The 22,197-nt window shown below is 41.0% G+C and overlaps 1 protein-coding gene across 2 annotated transcripts in view; it reads right to left on the bottom strand.

Annotated features, from left to right (window-relative positions):
- The window catches only part of fhit (fragile histidine triad diadenosine triphosphatase), a 552,438-nt gene extending 530,471 nt beyond the window's left edge, over positions 1-21,967 (bottom strand). For both annotated transcript variants that reach the window (XM_033627621.2, XM_033627620.2), the window contains exons 1-2: positions 21,916-21,967; positions 8,113-8,198 (exon numbers count right to left, since the gene is read on the bottom strand). The gene's annotated coding sequence lies outside the window, so the exon portion shown is untranslated. The remainder of the gene's footprint in view (positions 1-8,112; positions 8,199-21,915) is intronic.
- Between the last annotated feature and the right edge of the window lie 230 nt (positions 21,968-22,197).

Raw genomic sequence — 22,197 nt, 5'->3', positions numbered from 1 at the left:
ACCTCCCTGCAGCACATACTCTCACAGTTGAGGACATGGGCTGGCAGTTCCCACACAAGCACCTATCATACAAAAAATTATCAGGAAATCTTCGTATCTCTCTCTCTCTCTCTCTCTTCTGTTATGGGTAAGTAGCATTAGATATCTAATACTGGCAGAACTATTGGTAGCTTTGTTATAACCTAATACGTGATGGCAAACTTAATGTTGTGATGTGAACACAGCGTTAGACATCGTTGGCTGTCGTTAGCTAACGCTGGTCGCTCACCAAGACACCTGCCCAGTTCTCCACTGGTTCTCCTCACACCACAGCTCTATTTCTCTCCTGTGGCCGTTATTTCTCCTAAACCTGATCTGTTCCTGGTCTCTTGGACGCCTAGCAGGCTCATAATTATAAGCCTGTGGGCCATCGTATGCATATGGGGTCCATGTCATACGATGACTGTCCGCGGTGCTGAACGGCTCGCGGCGGGCGTATGGTGCGCCGCGAGCGGCTTGAGGTGGAGCAGGCTCACGGCTTATGTGTTTGTCACTTTCTTTTTCATTTTAACCCACACCATGATCTTTTCCTGACCCTAACCAAGTGGTTTTTGTGCCTAAACCTAACCAGACCTTAACCGCAGGGCATCATGATGATTTCAGAACAATGAGTTTAATATGGTCGGAACAATGGGCTGTCGAACCAGTGGGCAGTTCCCTGCATATGAATGTACATTTTCAACATGTTTTGTGAGGTCACAGTGACCTTTGATCTTCAACCACCAAATGCTTTCAGTACTTTCTTGAGTCCAAGTAGATGTTTGTGCCAAATTTGAGGAAAACTTGCTCAAAGCATTCTTGAAAATTGCATTCACAAGAATGGGATGGACACATGGATGCATGGAGGGACAACCCAAAACACAATGCCTCCAGCCGTGGCTATCGCCGGCACAGAGACAAATACCCCTTTCTTTTTCTATCCAGTTACAGTATACCCACCTATCAGCTAAAAAGCCATTGTAATACAAAGGAGAGTATGCCCACTTCCTCATCGGTAACCTACCTATCTACCTAGTAGTACACCCACCTCATCAATTACCACTACACCACTGCCTACAACTACCAGAATACACTGAGCCACACCAGACCAATAAGCGCTCCTGCTGGTAGGTGATCAAAGCAAGCTTGTGGGTGTGTTCCAGGTCGCATACTTTTTCTTTTTACTTTGAGTAGGTACTGCAGCTGCCCTTAAAAAGTATATATTTTTGCATGCAGTATGCACACAATTGGAACATACTATTCTCTCCTGACATTTCACCCTGAACCTTGAACCTCTTGCTTTTATACCCATTAACTTGGAGATAAAAAAAAAAAATTCCACTCACCAAGTTCTCCACATTTGGGGATCAACCTGGGGAGCTCTACTGTTGTTACTTTGCAATGTGTGTAGTTTACCTTTAAAGTTATAACTGCACAGATTGTAGATCCTAACATATTATGTTTGTGAAGGTGAAATTACATCTGCATTCTGCCATTATTATTTTTTACAGTCGTCTTATTTTTGTTTGTAAACTAGTCCATACCCACTGGGTACAGCATACCATACCATGACTTAGTCATACCAAAAATTAGAAAAAACAACAACAACATTCGGCCACAGGGGGAGCCACAGCGATCAGTCACATTTTAGCAATTTTTAAGCATTTTTCTGTTGTTATAGTGCCACCCAGTTGCCAATTATAGTTAAATTTCTCCAGTCACCTTGAGGCTTCCTGTTCTACATATCTACCAAGTTTAGTAAAAATCGATATGGCGGTTAGGCCTAGATAAGAAATTAGCTCTCTAGCGCCCCCATTTTGTTTGATGGGGTCAATAATGGAGGGGTCCCCTCAGATTATGCGTGGTCATATGCCTACAAAGTTGCGTGGTGATCGGTGAAACCCTTGAGATGTTATACACCTTTATGTGATGAGCCACGCCCTCCGCAATATTCATTGCCTTATAGAAGCTCAGTTTTAGTAAGTTTTCCAACTTTTGCCAAGAGGGAACTTTAGATATCGGTCCCTAGATTATGTTCACTGAGTTTCATGCAGATCGGTCAAACTTCCTAGGAAGAGATCGATTTGAAGTGTTTTTCAAAAAATTCAAAATGGCGGAAAATCTATATAACCGGAAGTTATGGGTTCTTGAGGCAAATTTGTTCCTCATGAGGGGAGGCATCTCTGTGCAAAGTTTCATGTCTCTGTGACATACAGGGCATGAGATATGCCGATTCAAAGTTTGCAATTTCAATCGGTTGCTATAGCGCCCCCCTTTGGCCAATTGATATAATATTGCTTCATTCGCATCCTCCCATGATCCTCTACCACTGTGCCAAACTTCACATGGACTGACCAAGTCAGTGAGGAGAAAAACGTGGAACAGACACACACACACAGACACACACACACAGACACAGACAGAGTTTTCGTCATTATGTAGTAAGATATAGTAAGATATTTAATCAATATCTTACTATATCTTACTATAGTAAGATATTTAATCAATATTCCTATTATTGCTATTTGACTAGTCATCAGTTACTTGAATGCACTGTCATCCATCATTGCTACTTCTGACAGCTGTCAATCATCTGTCAATCTTTCATCTGTTTGCTGACGGAGGATTGTGGGTCAGAATAGCCGGAAAAGCACGCTGACTTGCAAACTGTAAAATCAGACCAGATGTTGTAGGAGATCCTGATATTGTTGGCATACTGCATTTGACATACTATGTATTGGGACAAACTAAATCTTATTCTGGCATACTATACTGTATAGTATGGTAGTATGGAACGCACAGTGGCTGTTTTGACAAAGTGAACAATATAGCAGCTGGCTGGTAAAAACAATGTCATCTTACAGTTAAACAATAGGGTAAAATATGGCTCTGAAAATATTTTAGGGGAAAAATAGGCAACACAGTAACAGAATCTTGGTTTGTATTTGATCAGTGCTGCTCAGTTTCGCAATTTGATCTGAGTTTGGGTGTGAGAGAGGGAGAGAGAAGGTGGGCTCTCTCCCTCAATCCTCCTTTATACTATTTGTGTCCATGGTAGCAGGCATGGGAAAGTGTGGAAGTACAATGTGTAGTTTGAGCAACAGTGAGAGCCAGTGAGAGATAAGCAGGGAGATCTAGGTTGTGGTATGATGGAGAGAAGTTTACCATAGTTCATTTACCCACAAAGTTTTGATATCAATCTGGCTGAAATTCAGCAAAATATTCCTTTAAAGGGGGGGTATGCAGTATTCAGGGGTATGTTTCCATGGGCCCAGGTTGGTCTGGTTTTAATCGTGCTGAGCCTCTCCAAGCCATGACCACATGCATCTTGTTTGGCTCAACATGTGTGAGTGCACTGGTGACTGGAAAGACATCTAAAAGTCTTTCTGTATTCCGCTGAATCTCTTTAGTTTGAGATTTAACTGTAACTGTTACTGTTGGCTATCAGCTGTGTTGGAGTTGTGTTTTATTCCAGCCCACCGAACATTTCCCGCTGCTTCACCTTAAAGGCTTTCCATTGGCAAACCAGCAGTAGGCCTTTACTGTGAAGCAGCCAAAGGAAATGTAGTGTATTTATCACAGAGTGAGTGGAGCTTTGTTAGCTGTGCCATTTCAGATGTTGAGCATTGAAGAGGCTGTATTTTCTGCACACCAGCACACCTCTGACATGTCAGTTCGGTAAAAAGCATCACCTTGCTGTGATTTATAGTGACAAAACACACTTTGCCAGCATGGCTTGAGTGGTTGCAGTTGTTCATGGCTCAGCTTGGGTCCAATTGTAAAGTTGCCACAGGACACAAGGTTCCAGCCCTGTTAGATTACAGACCCCCTGCAGGCAATGGATTTATGCTGAGAACTGGTCACCCCCACTGCATTGGATTTATACAGCCTAGTCACCAGAAGAAAATGTTGGCAATGTACATTTCTGCAAACCACAAATATGTACAATAAAACTGGTTATGATTTAGTGAGTCATTGCTGTGTTTCAGGCAACTTTTTAGGCACCAAACATGGATGTTTTTTAGCGACCTATCACTATTTTTCAAGTGACTTGTTAGGCACATTGCTGCTTTTCCAGTCGGGACAATGGCCTAAAAAGCAGTTGTTTTTTCATTGAGACAAAGCTGCTTTTTCAGCTGGGATTGTGTCCCTAAATGGGTTATTTTAAACCAAAACATGATCTTTCCTAAACATAACCAAATGACTTTTGTGCCTTCATATTAACAAGGTAAAGCAATTCTTACCAGAGTGTCTTGACTGGAAATAAAATGACAGCATTTGCACTTTTTCAGGAACTCCAGTTATGTTGCTTTCTCTGATTCATACAAGTCTTGAATGAATGTCGTGGTCTCCATGACAGTGAGGCAAATGATTGGTCACAACATGCCAACCCGGGGACGTCCCTTAGACCCAAGTCTTCCACAATGTTGACTGGTCTGTGGTCAGTTGCCACCCATTTAGTGAGTGCTGTAGTTAACATCTTCAACTTAGTTTAATGGACAGGTCTGTAGTGATTTACACACTTCAGAATAGTACTTTGCTGGCTTTGGCAATGTGGTTGCCCGCTGACATCAGACTGATTAGCTGCATCTGTACGCTCAGTCCGTAGGTGGTAGCTCAAACTCTAAGTAATTTGGTAATTTTTCAATTCAGTTTGACACAAGTTCCATATTATTTTTGACTTGTAAACTGAGATGTCTGGGAGGGCTGCAGTCGGCAGCAGCGAAACACTGCAATGCAATCAATGTATGTCCACTAAAAGCGCTCATTTTGCCACAGACAGGCTCAGATCATCTTACTATCTTATCTTACTATATATAATGATGAAAACAGTCTGTGGGTCTGTTCCATGTTTTTCTCCTCATTGACTTGGTCAATCCATGTGAAATTTGCCACAGTGGTAGAGGGTCATGGGAGGATGTGAATGAAGCAATATTACATCAATTGGCCAAAGGGGGCGCTATAGCAATGGATTGAAATTGCAAACTTTGAATCGAAACACTTAAAATCGATCTCTTCCTTGGAAGTTTGACCGATCTACATGAAACTGGGTGAACATAATCTAGGGACCAATATCTAAAGTTCCCTCTTGGCAAAAGTTGGAAAACTTACTAAAACTGAGCTTCTATAAGGCAATGAATATTGCGGAGGGCGTGGCTCATCACATAAAGGTGTATAACATCTCAAGGGTTTCACCGATCACCACGCAACTTTGTAGGCATATGACCACACATAATCTGAGGGGACCCCTCCATTATTGACCCCATCAAACAAAATGGGGGCGCTAGAGAGCTAATTTCTTATCTAGGCCTAACCGCCATATCAATTTTTACTAAACTTGGTAGATATGTAGAACAGGAAGCCTCAAGGTGACTGGAGAAATTTAACTATAATTGGCAACTGGGTGGCGCTATAACAACAGAAAAATGACTAAAATGCGTCAGATCGCTGTGGCTGCAATCGTACTATCAAATTCACAAAAACTCTGTCTGAATACATTGCTCTTCTTAATGGGTTCAGTTGACTATTTAATCTGCAATTTCCTATGACCTGTATCCCAAACACACACCATATGAAACTGTACGTGGGCAACTGTGCACTCAATGGATATGGACTAGTAAACAGTCGGGTTGGGTCGGTATGAGAAAAAAAAAAACGGTCCGGTTTTTGTGAAAAACTGCATCAAGTCGGTAATACCGGATTTTCGCCACTTGGGGGCGCAATTGACTCATTTAAAATAAAAAACTACCATAGGACAACAGAGTGACAGTAACAAGTTGTTTCTTTTATTCCTTACAAATAAATTTTGCAGCTTACTCAATCAGTGCAAACAAGGGTTGCCTCCTTCGCCTGGCTCAAAGCCAAAGTGTTGCCATAGTGGCGCATTCCTTGATTTCTTCAAGACTAAATTGTCCACCATTATCGACTCCCCAGGCTACAGTAGAAGCCTCAGCGCATGCGTACTCGCACTCACACCCCCTAGCTCAGTCCCCGCCCCACCCCCACCCCTCTCTCTCTCCTGCTCGCTGTGCGCTTGGCGAAGAGGCAGACACAGGTGCTCACAGACTCGGGCGTACTATAAGCGGAGTCGAGCGCACTTCTGCGTTGTAGTTTCCTGTAAAAATGTCCGTGAAAAATCCCCGTGATGTGAAAAATACATGCTGAGCAGTCTTGTGTGACACTGGTGCGCTGAGCGGAGTCCACGCAGTCGTGCTTTGAGCGCACAGGGCTTGCGGACGTCCGCTTTTACCGGGCGGACCTCCGCGGAGTCCGCTCCGCCTACGTTCCGCCCGAGTATGCGGTCCGGTCGGTCTCAAAAAAAAAAAAAAACCCGGTCCAAGACGGAGTACCGAACCGACTTGGTATTACCGAGAACCGACCCAACCCTAGTAAACAGTAATTTTATTGTGTATAGAGTCAGCACATGTTCACATCTAACTAATTCAGAGTTGATTTCAACCAAACTAGAGTTGGTGATTATTGGAAAAATGGAAAGACGACCCAAGATGGCTTTTGTGAGTTTTATTTTGTTTTTGTGGACTTTGAATGAAGTGTGTTTTATTGCGATAAAATGATTGTTTATTTAAAAGGGGTCTGGTGGGTTCGGCGATGGCGATATCGAGGCTGTTTCTCGTTAAACAAAAAGGATCTTGCTCTTTAACAAAAAGGTCTCTATCGCAATCCTTTCCATAAGGTTGTCAGACACTTATAATACCAATGGCAAAAACAAGTACTTTCATTGGACGTAAATGACTATGCACAATTGCCCCAAGTGGTTATATTGCAGCCTGTTTCGCTGCTGCCAGCTGCAGCGATCTCACTCAATACCAGACCAATTTCAAAAACTGTTGTTGCCATTAGTCACTTGGACACAAAGAATATAGGGTCCAGGTTGAAAAATACCAAAGGTACCCTTTAAACATACACTTCTGTTACTCCAAGTCTAGCAGTTTATCACTGTATGTTCAAGATGTGTTTAACCTAGCCTATCACAAAGACTTCACAAAAGGTTCTGTGGAAAAAGTGTATATACTGACTGAAATGTGAATATTTAGTGAATATATTTAGTTTTCTTATTAAAGTCAATAAGACATATGCCGTACATATATGGGTAGATAAGCACGCCACCGATCTAACGCCTGCTGTATAGTGAAAGCAGCACAGAAGTAGCTTCTGTCTGATATACACTCACTGTAGTTATATGCACAAGTCTGAACAAAATAGGCTTAAGGTCTAAAAGGATGCCTTGGGTTTTCTTTAAACCAGATACTGGAGTGTTTAGATATTTCACTGTCATACACAGCTTTTATTAATGATTGAGTTTTCTTTTCATCAACTTAACAACATAATTGATAATTACTGATTATTACTATTAAGGATCAGTAAGTGGTACCAGCCCGGGACATCTGTATGTCACCTGATTATGAACTTTTGTCCTCCTTCTTTCCCTGAGCCGCCAAGCTCAGTGCAGCAAATTACTCACTTCTCATTCAGAATGAATGGAGGCAGAATTAGTCACTTAGTGGATTGGCAGGGCTTCAGTCTAAAGCACTGTGAGCTCGCAAATACTGATGAATGAGCCATTTGCTTGCACACTGCTCACAAGGGTTTGTTTGCACCACAGTTGATTTGCATTAATTTATTACCGAGGATGAATACTCCAACTTAAAGGGCCGTGCTGGTTGGTTTGTATGTTTTACTGACAAACTGTGCAGATGTCACATTAATGTCAACCATTTTCAAGAGTGATTTCTAAAGTTTTTTGACTACGTCATGTTTTTGCTGAGTAATGATGCAGAAATAACTGTTTTTAAAGTTGCCATTGATTAATTGAAAAATGCTCTATCTGTCAAACAACTGGTTTCAGCAGACTGAGTTCAAAAATAAATGTGTAGACTTGCTTTTAAGTCATTGGAAGATGGTTTTCACTTGTCCAGAAATGCTCATAAAATAATGCCTCCCATGAAGCAAGAAAATTATCTAAGCTGTCAACCTGTCATTATTTGGCTAAAATATTCAGAACCACCACAAACATATACTGTATCACATATACTTTGCGGTTCAGATCCAGTCTGCTCGCTGTGTAATCTTTACCTGTGCAGGATGACTTGTCAGTGCTGCAGTGGACTGCTTGTGTTCGTGGTCGAGAAAGAAAGAACCGGCTGCTCTGCTCTCTTTGCCTATGGGAGGAAAAAGCAGGATGGATGTGATTTTTGATGTAAATGTGAGACCCACAAAGGGGGAGAGGTGGAGCATTGATATTCAGCCTGAGGTCCGGCAGAGCCCCGTTCTCCACACCTTGACGTTGACCTTATGACCTCGCAGTGAAAATCATTTGGCAGCTCCTCTGCCCTGTAGCAGTATGCACACACGTAGAGAAACACACACACACACACACACACACACACCAATGGTTGAACTACAACTGAATCTGTATCCCCAAAGTAGCCACTCTCCAACTTTCTGCTGCTGTGATTTCCATACAGTATCAAGGACTGTAGAAACAGCCAGAGGAAGCCTCACAGCATGAAGTTTCATTTATTGTTATGACATTTATCAAAGAGCCAAACACACCTACAATACCAGAAATGTAGAAAAACGTACAAGTGACAAGACAGCTGTACTATCTTCTCCAAATTAGACCAATTCCTTCAGCTATTTTAGTTTAACCTCATAGTTGTCATAACTACCATCATCTTTATTTATAAAGGACATATTATTTTAAATTGTATATACTTTATTAATCCCCCTGAGGGGAAATTCAATTTTTTCACTCTTTTTGTCATTAACACACAGGTCCAAAAGACACACACATGCACAAACAGGACCTATACATGCACAAAGCGGAGAGATATCAGAGCGGTTGGAGGGTTCGATGCCTTGCTCAAGGGCACAGACAAACTTTTGTGTTAAAGGAGGTGAACTGGCACCTCTCCAGCCACCAGTCCACACTCCATATTTGGTCCGGACGGGGACTTGAACATGCGACCCTCCAGTTCCCAACCCCAGTCCCTATGGACTGAGCTACTGCCACCTACAGTCTGCAATATAATCTACACAACACAACACATCCCTGTCCCTACCCCCACCAAAACAACGTCATTTGAGTTTATAGACTTGAATAACAGCCAGAGAAGTGTTTCTGCAAAACACTGTGATGTCACTGTGAAATTTTGTTAATATTAGCTTATGGCATGAAGCCATATTTGAAGCAGGTCACTAGTGAGCATGGATAACCAATCAATTAATCTGTAGTCTCATAGCCCAACAAAGAACATACATTTGCATATATGAGTCCTTTTCTGCCAAATGAGTATTAAGCCTGGCGGCTTGCTGCAGAATATGCCATAACCCCACCCCCCACCCCCCCATTTAAGTGGATGGGATATGGACCAAACTAAAAAAATCAAAGTACAATCAAATATCAGAAACGGTTTCTGTCATTTAAAGCCTGGTATACACTGTGCAATTCTGGGCTGTCCCGGACAAAAGTTTACCACTGTGAAAGAAACTTGGCGATATCTTTTGTCGTGGCTCTAACATGGTGGTCCTATGTCACACAGTGAGAGAGGTGCAAGGATGGCCGTTGTCATGGTCTTGTTATCAAAGATAAAATTCTGACAGTGTTAGATATTTGGGAAGATCCTCTCACAGTGTGACTGCTGTTACAACGTATGTCTACTAACCAACCAGTAAAAATGGAGCGTAAGATGACGCACTGATCAGCGCAACGCTGGTGCTAAACCCAAACAAACAGACAGACAGCAGCTTGTCATAGAGACAAAATGAGCCAGAAAAACTGTGTGGGATTCCGGCAAAGAAGAAAACCTTGTGGAGTTGTGGCAGCAGAAGCCTTGCCTATATGATAGGTAGATCTTATCGTGCTGATGTATGACCAAGTGTTAGTTTTTCTGCTAATTTTGGTTTTAATTAGTTTTTTGATGCTAGCAAAAGGGGGTGTGACATCATAATTGACAGTAGTATGTGTCAATCAGTGTGCTCGTGTCGTAATCAATATCTACCTTTGGTTGGGGTCGATGCGTGTATTGTTAGGAACCATGGATGTATAAAGAGAACTGGATACCTCATTGTAGGCAGGACCTGTTCATTCCTATGAAAGTTGCTCAGTGGTGCATGAAGCCAAAAATGTTCAACTTCTGGGGTATACAATTACTTGGATCTTCTGTATTGTTGGGCTTCAGGTTTGCAGCAGCCCAGCAGCTAACTTCTGAATTAGCCCTCTGCAAACTGGAATGAGGATAAAATGATTTCACCAAGGGGCTCTTCTAGATTATCAGATCAAATGGATCCAATCCCAAAAGTAAATGGAATCATTTTGTGGGGGGCTGTGACGCTTGAAAAAAAAAAAAAAAGGTATCCACTGATTTACAGATGTCTTTTATGGTCCAAACTGACTAAAGGCCAAATTACAGATGCCCTAAAAAAACCCTAAAACAGTTTTAGAAATCAGTTTTATTCTTAAAATAAAAAATATACTTAAAAATGAAGTCACCATTGACAACATGTAGGCCTGTGTTTCCACATCACCTGAAAAATGCAATCAGCCTGCCAGTGAACAATGCTGAAATACACTGGCCCACAGTTGAACCCAACTGCTGATCTCTGACAGTGTAATTTTTATTTGAATTAGAAATAAATTGACTTACCAATTGCCATGCTTGTAAAACAAGCTTGAAGGAAATTTACATTTGATTATTTGAGTGTTGTCAACATAAAACATTTGGAATAAAATGTATAACTGCTGCTGAAATGATTTTTAGAATGGCTGAAAGAACAAATTGTTTTCTCTACATTTGACCTATAATTTCAACTTTGAAGCAATGTTTCGATTACAATAAAATTTGAAATCTCCTCAGTGATATGTGAACATTTCATCAAGTATCTCAGTAATCTTTTACAATGCTGTCACATAACTACGTCAGACAGATTCAAAGTGTAAATGTGATGAATTAGCTGTATATTTAAAGTGTAATGTGTGTTAATATGTGGTCTGGAGACAGCTCCCACACACACATACAGCATGCTTCTCTAAATGTCAAACAGGATACCTTATGTGTGTCAGCGACAGCATGACACACAACAATGCACTAACATAATATGTCTGCATGTCTGCATGTCAGACGAGCTGGGAAAATACAGTGCTTTGAGAGAATGGACGTAGCTCTATTGAATTATACATGAAGCAGAAGGAACCAAATCAACTGTGCGAGGCATTGTTGTGGCATGAATAAAAGGTGCATAATTGATACAGGCTCTCTTACATCGTGCATCCCTGCTCGCAAATCTCCATGCGGACTTATGACGCAAAGCAGGTCATGGGATCTGAGGGATACAATGTCACTGATCTAATGATGCACACTGTTAATGCTTTATGTAAATACCCACCGCTAGCTCCACCAGGCTTACATGTACCAGTGCAAATTAATATCAGTGCAGCTTAATATCAGCAGCAACAACAACCTGAGAAGATTTAATAATACTGTATCAGCCCTGAGAAATACATATTAGTATCACGCAGGAAAAAACGTAGGAAAAAAAGCAAGCACTCTCAAAATAAATCCCCTCAAAAGGTGCACGGCCAAAAACAGCGACAAATTAAATTAAAAAGGGAAAAATGCCAGCACTCACAAATGTCCTTTTGGTATACCAAAAGGACATTTGTGAGTGCTGGCATTTTTCCCTTTAAATACATATCAGTAACATGCAATCATAGGAATGTTAACACACTGTTAATGCTGGTAACATGCACACTAATTTTCCAGTATTATTCCAAACATGATATAGGCTTTTTAATTTAATTTTTATACACTTTATTAATCCCCAAGGGGAAATTCAATTTTTTCCGTTGTCAATTACACACAGATCCAAAACACACACACATGCACAAACAGGGCCTATACATGCACAAAGGTTGAGAGATGTCAGGTTGAGCAGGCTGCCCATGACGGGCACCCCGATTGGTTGGGGGGGTTCGGTGCCTTGCTCAAGTTGCTCCAGTCCACGCTCCATATTTGGTACGGATGGGGACTTGGGCAGGCGACCCTCCGGTTCCCAACCCAAGTCCCTATGGACTGAGCTACTGCCATCCCTATATAAACAGTGTATTCTGTCAGGATATTCCAAATTAGGCCTTTCTCTGAATGTAGCATTTAAGATTAAGACATGTGGGATATGCTCATATTATTCCAGTTTTAGGAGGATTCTTTGGAAATGTATACAAGGCAAGGAAAGTGTATTTATATAGCAAATTTTAGCAACAACATGGACAGTATAAAAAGGTATACAATAAGGCTGCACAACAATAAAAACAATAATTCCACACATTGTGGATTTATTGGAGTGATTTTGTAGGGGAGTGTATCTGGATTGAAAATAAAAGTAATAAAAGCTGAACAATTACTTTTTACTCTGAAGACTTTTTGGAGGGGGAGGAGGGGGAAATTAGGTCGTTACACTGGTTGACCCACCATGACACACTGTATTCATATACTCCTATCAATCCAAGCTGAAGTCAACAATGTAGCGTGTCACGATATTAATAATGCATTTTGCTTACCCCAAAAGACAGGGGCTGATTTATGTTTCTCCCCTCCTGTTCCTCACTCATTTTCAGGTTGTGGTGGACTGCAAGCAGGGCATGCTTTGGTTGTTTATCAGACAGACTTCTCATTTAGATTAATGGTAGTGTTAACGTACCTTCCCAGCCTTGTGGCTCCAAACTGTAATTGATAGAACTCTGGTTTCTCTCGGCTAACTCAATTAGGTTCAGCCTGACTTGTAGCTGGTAACCGGCTTCTACAGTGGGTTATACCGGGAATACCAGTGCATCAAGCAGATGCTTTATTTCTTCTGTGCAGCAAACACAAAACACGGCCCTTTTTACAGTCATTATACAGGAACCCGAGCTTATCTAGACACTTTCAGCTGACTACTGTGGTCTCAGAAAAGCATGTGCTTCACTTTGTCTGTGGAAATTGTCAGCCTAGTGACTGTACTATTTTACAGACCCCAAGAACAGCGCAGGAGTTTGAAGTTAAATTGTCATAGTGGCTAAACATGGAATTACAACAACCTGGTCTGTCCTGTGATGCCAAGACAACTTCACTATGGACTTAAATTGTGAAAGAGATGTCTGTAAATCAGATTTTCAAATCTCAAATCTCAATTTTGAGCATCACAACCCCTACGAAATGACTCATATCACTATTGGGATTTGATCCATTTGGTCTGAAAAAAATTCTGAAGTCAAGAAGAACCACATAATCTAATATTTTATCCCCATTCAAATTAGCAGAGGGCTAAACTGGAAGTTAGTCATTTATCCGCTGTAAAGCTTTAGTGCACTTGTTCTATGGGCCCCAACAATACAGATGATCTGGGTAATTTTGTACCACACAAATCGAGCTGTTTTGGCTTCATGCGCCACTGAGCAACACTCATAGGAATTAGTGGTGGCCCCACTTCCAACCCTGTATCTAGTTCTCTTTATACATCCATCCATTCTACACACACAGATGCAGGAGAGTTTCACTTCTCCTAACAAACTCCACCTGACTACGTCACATACACATGTACGTAACCTGTCTTAAACGGGAAGGATTGGTCAGGAACATAAGTCATGTAAAAATTAAAAATTGTGCAAGTTTTTCTTTTGTATCAAGCAGCAAAAAAAGTTGCAGCATAACATATTGGCCATGAAATGAATCGCTTGTTAAGATAACATATTGCCATTGAGGAGCCAATTTCCTTTAGCATGTTAAAGGTAATTCCCATTATGCGTTAGCTTCAAACTAACAGACTAATCGCTAGTTATTTGCTTCATGGCTGCAGCGGGACCGTACCTATGTTCCCCGGGTCCTGTGTTCCCTGGGTCCTATGTTCCCCCATAATATAGGGACCGGGGAACATAGGACCCTTTTTCCGGAAAAAGGGTCCTATCCCCGGTTGCAGAACATAGGGGGGAACATAGGACCTGGGGAATACAGGACCCGGGGAACAAAGGGATGACCCCGCTGCAGCAGTTAAGACTCAAAATATAGTTTATTACCAGGTAGGTTTCACGTACAAATCCTATTTTGATGCAAAGAGGCAAAATTGCACAGAGAGCTCCAGCCGTTCAGCTTTTCCCTGTGTTGACAGTCGCTTTATGTTAATGGGAGAATGCACGGCTGTATGTTAACAGAATTATTAGTGGAATAGTCATTTCTTTAGCCATGTAAACAGCTTAGTGGATAATATTGTCTTTTTCGGAATAAGGGCTAAAAACTGAATATTTTGGGCATGTTACCGTAGTCAATAACACGTGTTTTGCAGCTCTGAGCAGGTGTTTGTGTCAAGTTCACTGACAGCTCAGAGGAGGAGCTTTTTGCCTCATGGACAGATGGCTGCCATTAGAGGGGGGAGAAGTCATGTGAGCTTCCTTAACAGCACCATTGAGAACGGGCTGATGATTCTGAAAATTAATAAAATCCAGCTGGTCACTCCAGCCCCCTGACAGTTCGCTTCACCCCAGCCTCTGAACATACTGCCAAATCCAGTCTAGGTGAAAAATAAATGATTTAACTGTATCAAGACAATGAGGACAGATAGAGACACAAATAGACCATACAGTATCTCCTTATATAACACACAGGGAATCCATCGTTATGCATGCGTTGAATATCATTACATTTACTGCTACACTAATATATTCTCTGTCCACATTTGTCATTTGCTTCTAGTGGCGTCCTTGTTGCTTATTATAGTTATCTGTATGTATTCATTCACTCCTTTATATATGGATTGGAGGAGAGGGGCTTTTGTATCATCGCCTGTATCAGCTACCAACAGCTGCACACAGCACCCTCCAGTCTCATCCTCACAGTGGATGTGTGGAGTTCGCACACCCTCCAACTCAATGTAGCTTACTAGTGGCTAGCTAGCCAGCTGACGAGAAAAAAATATAGAGATAAAACAATTTGAGAGTTACAAGAAGTGACTTCTCCTCTTTATGGGGGAGGCTAACACCTCCAGTATGGACGCATGGATATGTCACACACATCTTCCCCCGGCAGCAAAGGCGATCTCTATAATAAGCACAGTTTTAAGGTGGACGCCTATGATTAGTGTCACCAGTTCAGTATCTGACCAAATGTCTGCCACTCTGTTCCTGAATTATGATGCTGAGTAATGGCTGGAAATGTTTTTGCAGAACACTGTGATGTCACAGTGAGGGTTGACCATGACCTCTTGGATATATGATGTCATCACGTCAGCATTTTATCCTATTAGACATCCGTGTGAAATTTTGTCATGATTAGCATTTCAGTTCTTGAGTTATGGCAAAAAACATGTTTTGTGAGGCCGCAGTGACCTTGACCTTTGTAAAGCCATTCTTGAGATATCAGGTTCACAAGAATGAAATGGACACAAGATCACAGTGACCTTGACCTTTGACCACAAAAATTCTAATCAGTTCATTGCTGACCCCAAGTGGATGTTTGCACCAAATTTGAAAAGAATTTCCTCAAGGCCTTACTGAGATATTACATTTACGAGAATCAGATGGATGCATGGTTGCAGTGACCTTGACCTTAGACCACCAAAATCTAATCAGTTTGCCCTTGAGTCCAAGGCCACGTTTGTGCCAAATTTGAGAAAAAAATCCCTTTAGTTGTTCTTGAGATATTACATTCGAAAAAATTGGATGGACAGACAGATAGACAGACTGACAACTTGAAAACATAATGGCTAGGGTTAGGGTTAGGACTCCAGTGATTTTTCTACCTGGGCCATTTGGGAGGAGTAGATCTCCTTTATCATCTAACTGTTAACACTATACTCATCTTACTCGTACATTGAAGACATAGAAGACTTAAGCTAAAACACACCAGCACCACCGTGCAGGACTTGTCGCGCTGCAATGTGTCAACAGACATAATGTTTCTGATGAAAAGTTCTTCCATGTTTGGCCTACTTTTTTTTAGTGCTGCACGATTAATGTCATCGCAATCGCAATTGCGATGTAAGGCTGTGCGATTACATAACCGCACAAAAGGCTGCGATTTGATGTAAATAAATGTTAACGTGTGTGTCTGTGAACGTGACTAACTTCCTATAGTGTGTGGAGTTTGTTGACATTACGCCCACAAGCTATCCTGGGTGTGTGCAGCACGTATGGTCAGGTGACAACCCGGCGTGCAGCAGTGACCAACATATACGCTGAAGAAGAGCATGAGCACGACCAAGAACAGGCTGAGTTGGTGGCAAAAAACGCAACGTCTATTACATGGCCATACTTTGGATTCAGGTACGGCGATGTTGAACAGAAAGACGTGCTGTGTAAAAGTTTAAAAGTTAAAGTCGCCACGTCCCGCGGCAACACGACCAATCTATATCAGCACTTGAGACAGCACGAGAGAGAGAGAAAGCCGAGAAAGCCGAGCCGTGTGACGTTAAAGACAAAGAGACAACAGAAAGATACCAGAGCCTTATAAAACAACATCCAAGCACAGTTATGCAAACATTTGTAAGTGTCACAGGGAAATCATGGACTCCATAACAAACTATATAATAACAAATGAAAAATTTAGCAATTTTGCTCGGTTTCGGCCCACTTGACATGCTGCTGTGTTGTGTTATGGAATTTGTCATTTACGTGACAACGCCTGAATGCAACACTGGCTCGCTCTGCTGTGTGTACAGTGCTGTGCTGCGCTGCGCTGCTGTGTGAGCAGCATGCTTGACTGTGTTCAGTCTGTTGATGGTCATTTACACACTGTCCATAACAATAACTATGTCAGGTCAGGTCAGTGCTCCGCTAATATAATGTAGGGGAAACACTGAGTCAAGCAAGAAGACTACTGATACCATGTATTTATTATATTGTAATCGCAAATCGCGATATTGTCCACCATAATCGCAATCGCACATTTTTATCAAATCGTGCAGCACTACTTTTTTTTTTATAATAAAGCTGTTGATACTGTAAACTATCTATGGCAATAGATTAAACAACCCAGCAGTAAAGTAATCAAAGTGATGAACACATTAAGTAATCAATGAATTATAGCTAGCCTAATAATATATATTTTTCCAAAATGTGTCATCCTGTATAACGAGTAGCCCACTTTTACTTTACTTTTACTTTGGTACTTAAAGCACATTTTGATGCTAATACTTTTGTAATTTTAATGTACTCAAGTAAGATTTTGAATGCAGGACCTGTACTTGTAACTGAGTATTTTTTTTGTTTTTGCTAATTAAACTGAAGTAAAAGATCAAAAAACTTTTTTCACATATGCATTAGCTTAAAGTCGTGTGTGGACACCCATTCATTAAACCTGTTTTCTCACCTGATGAGCCGATCTCCAGAGCTATGGCTCACCAGGCAATATCTTTGCTGCTATTGCCCTTATAATGACGGGATTGTGGGTGTAAAGCTCCAGATATTTCTCAATCTCATGAACTAGTCTTTCCTCATCCATTCTTCACACACACTCGAGGGATAGCAAAGGAAATTATAAAAGAGCTTTTGGCTCCTCGGGGAAAGCGACAGCTAGAGGTGAGAAGGGGAAAGAAGAAGAAGTGGAGCTGCTACGGGAGCAGAAAAGAACTGCTACAGAAGCCAGGATGGACAAACAGGGAGCAGTTTAAGGAAAAAAAAAAAAAAAAAAAATCCTGGTGCAGTGAGGCTGGAAATAGGACAGGGGCGTTAAGTGCCACGGGACCGTGTCTCCCGGAGTGCCACTGCGGGGTTGTGCATTAGAAATAATAAGGGCGTATATTTTAACACACTCTTCCTCGCCAGTGTGCTGTCACCTATAGAATACAGCAAAGTAGTTATGGGCAAATACTAGTGTACGGATCTTTTTGAACAAATCTGTTCAGTGTCCAGTATGTACTGGGTCAGCCTGTAGAATGTCCGAGTCCTCATGAATGTCCGTCCTTTCCCACTCGCTGTAGGGTACTTCTCATGCTGGCTGCTACGGTGAGTGAACGAGAAGTGAGTGAATTGGATTCAAGTCAAGACCTCCTTCGGCCTAGGCCAGTGGTGCATTCACATGCTCCTTGTAGCACCTATAATGTACAGGGAATCCAACTCTTCCCTAAACGTACAGGGTATGTTTAGGGAAGAGTTACCTGGGGGTCTCCAGTGCTGCTCAGAAGCTTATCTGAGCTGGAATTCTGGTCTCCCAAGGAGGTAAGTCCATCACCCACTCAGTAGGACCAGGATGTAGTTGCATGTCCCTGGTACTCAAGGTTTGCAATTTAACCCAATAGTCATTCTGTTGTTTCAAATCCAGTGTATATAACATTCTTAGATTCTTAAAACACAAAATGTAGAACTCTGGACTGAAAATGAACATATATATTACATTATCTGTCAAGTATTACATTATCAGTTTTGAAAAAAAAAGACCCTCCTGAAAATGTAATAAATTCCCAATAATGTAATAAGGTATTACATTATCGGTAAAAATGTTATTACAATATCAGTCAGGATATTTTATTACATTATTGGTGACGTTATTACATTATTGGGTTTTATTACATTTTCGATCGAGTTACGTGCACATTTTATTACATTTTCAGGCGTTATTACATTTTCAGGAAATTATTACATTATAGGGTGCTACACTTCCTTAGATGGTCATTTTTTTCTAATTTTGGTGTGTTCATAAGATTTTAGTTGTAATGTGGAAACAACATCAATACTATACAGAAGATATGTTGTATTTTATTACTCAGAGTTTAAACAACCCCAAAACGGACCAAATGAGCCATGAACTTTGATTGGGTGCTAATTTTCCAAATTATCCCAACACCTTATGAATTCAGCACGAAACTGCAGAAGTAACTGGGACGTCTGCTACCCCCTCAAAGAACAACAGATTATGGTCAGTTACATTTCTGTAACATTATATTGAGCTTAGATGGCCTACCTACATACATGTACGATGCTGAATCAGTGCTTTAAAATGAATATTTTATTGTTTAATGAAAAGTTATACATTTGGCTGGTAATGGGTTAAAAAGAACTTTTTTGGGGGGTAGGCAGCACTAGCTGTCCAATGTGCATGTACTAAAATGAAGTGTCACAAAGAAACTGACACCATATTTTGCAAAAAGTATAGAGACGTGAATGGTTTGATACGTGTACACATATGAACTCAAAGGAAGCGATACTGTGAAATGAATCAGTCTGCCCATCACCCAGCAAATAAGGGAATTCCCCAAAATATCAACATGTTCCTGTGAACTCACCTACCATAGGCCTCAACACAAGAAAACAGGCAAAAGTGATTTCACTATAAGGCTCCTCTGTGATATGCTGGCCACCACTGACGTGAAAACAGCTGCTCATTGTAAAATCCACAACATGGAGGTGTAAAGGCACTCTGCAGGCATTCATGGGCTTCCATCTCTCTTTTAAATAAATGTTTTATAACTGTGTAAAACAAAGTATTTAGCTGGCAAAAAGGAGAAAACCCGAAACAGACTTCTCCATACCACCAAAAACAATGCATAATCCAACTTCAAATGAAACGGCCATACTATCCATCAAGTGAAGCATAGAGTCCTTGCACACTGCCAGTAAGGCAGGCAGTGTAAATCACCACAACGGTCGAATCATATTGCCTCCAACTTAGAAATGATCACGTTCAGTTGCTCACACAATTCATGTTTATGGTCCAAAAAGTGACGGTACAGCTTATTTTCATCCTGCTGGAACATGCATTATTCCAGCTCCTACGTTTCATAAAAGGGAATTCTCACAGTGCAGAGTATGTAGAATATTAGCTCTCTTTGTAAATACATAATTTCATTATAACAGTGATCTAAAATTAGGGATACATACATTTTATGTGGATGGATTTATAAAGCTGGCCACTTTACACTGGGTTTTGGTCAGGGGCGGAATTTTGATTTCAAAGGTTGGGGGACACAGGCACAAATCCTCAAAGGAGCTTTGGTTTTTCAGATAGCCCCGCCCGAGACAGAACAAAACACGACCATGTTTTTTCGTAATTTTGATACGACAGTTGTAACAAAAATACTTTCAAACAACAAAAGTGATGAAACTGATCAATGTATTCATCCCACAGGCGATAAAGTGCAGAATAAAATCACCCTGAAGAAGGTGATGGGACTTATGAAAATACTGATACAATATATCAATACAATGTTAACTCTTTTCAACCCAACTGAGGCCAACATTTTAAAATGTGTCTCCCTCAACAATGTTTAAACTACACACTCTAGCCTCTACTGTAATAGATACTCTTACCACTTTAAAAGATTTAAAAGAAGTCCTAGGGTCTGCAGTTTCTCCTGTTTATTTATTTAATATATATATATATATATATATATATATATATATATATATATATATATAACCTTAGTTTTCAGCCTGTAAAAGTGCAGTGATCCAATACTGCCTTCTAAAAAATGTGCAGGGGATAGGTCTCCCGTGCCCCCCCCCCCCTCCCCCCCCCTTAAGTTACGCCCTTGATTCTGTTAAAGAATTAGGTTGAGGGTCTTCAATCCAGTGCAGAGTATTAAAATAAAATCAACCCCGAATGCAAGACTTATTAACTCCACTTCTGGTTCCACTTTTACAAAGTTATGTACAACCATGATGCTTATCATCAGTGTAGACCTAAATGATCACAGAGTTTCCAGAGATAATAAATGCATCAGGTTGGGGAGGTGTGTATTAAGCTAAATGACAAGGCATCTACAATATTTCCATGTAATAGAACTGGGCAGCCATGACATATAGTCTGAACACTCTGTTTTGTGTCATATCAAGCGCCATAAATCTATTTAATCATATAGCTCAAAGACAGAACAAGTAGGACAATCCTAAAATACAGGCTAGTCTATAAAGTATCTTCCCTGAGACATACGGCAAATGCAGGCTCAGAACGGGCTAAATTTCAATCATTTCCTCCATTGCAGAAGTGTCAAGAAATCCATCTCTATTTCAGTTTGTAATTCGAAATGTAGCCAGTTATTAAACATCATTCTCACACGATTGATCATTCAAAGCTGTTTATATTCACACCTGAATGTAAAGTGGAACCAGAATCCAGCTTATTGCCGTTGCCCCACACACATGATAATACCACATGCAACACTGATACATGACCCGTCAGACTGAGGGAGCCAGCACCGGACTCTGTAAATACATAGCTGAGTTTGGGAGTTGCTCAGCAGCGGTTAGAGAGTAAAGACACTCCTCTCGTGTCCCACCAAACACATCTGCAGAAGCGTGTCGCTGTTTTGCTTACAGTAAATACACCATCATCACGAATGAACATCCGTGGTCAAATCTCTGTGAATCACTAGAAATGCGGCACATAACGTGACCCAAGCTACAGTTAGACAGATGAAACATCGGCGTTAAGATGTGGCTCAGTGTTCAAATCCAGCCGAATGAAAAGGACTACTGTCATCCGTTGTCGTTTTACAATGTCCTCTGTGAGAAGCAGTGAGGACGCAGCTGTGAGCCTTTAACGAACAGCAGGAGCAGAGCTGCTTCTTTAGAGTGGATATATCTCAAGCTTTACTAGACGCAAGGAGTCTCTGGGTGTTGACACATTCGTCGCCAGTGAACGTTGCTCACCATGCAGCACCACATACAGTTACGCTACACAGCTCGGCTAATTTAAAGGGACTGACATGTTTGCGGATGTGTCGGCTTACTGCACATTCTCACGTGCAGCACAGATAAACCATTGCGTATGCTTGTTAGCTCTGCTACTCAACTCTTACAGTCAAATGAGAAACAAAGCGACTGAGGCTTTTCTTATATGACTACATTAAACACTGACAGGAGGTGGTATTTCTAACAGCACGTTCAAACAACAAATACATGCTTTACACACTCACCTTCTGTGACGGGAGACTTGTGCGCTTGCATTATGGGAAGTGTAGTTTTGTGTACACGCGGTAGACAGGAAAACACCGCTGTGTCACTTTTATAGAAACTACAAATACCATCGTTGGCGGAAGGCAAACTTTATGTTGCGTTTATGGTGAATAGGAATTATTTTGACAGCTACGAAGTGTAATACATATTTTTCCAAACGAATTAAATCATGAATAGAATGAAAATAAATATGATAAAGAAAGAAATAAAGAAAGAAAATATTCTATTTACTCAAAACATGG

The sequence above is a fragment of the Epinephelus lanceolatus genome, chromosome 1 (assembly GCF_041903045.1).
Source record: "Epinephelus lanceolatus isolate andai-2023 chromosome 1, ASM4190304v1, whole genome shotgun sequence".
In the NCBI taxonomy this organism is placed as follows: Eukaryota; Metazoa; Chordata; class Actinopteri; order Perciformes; family Serranidae; genus Epinephelus; species Epinephelus lanceolatus.
The sequence above is the reverse complement of the archived record's forward strand: the minus strand, read 5'-3'. Positions and strand labels throughout refer to the sequence as shown.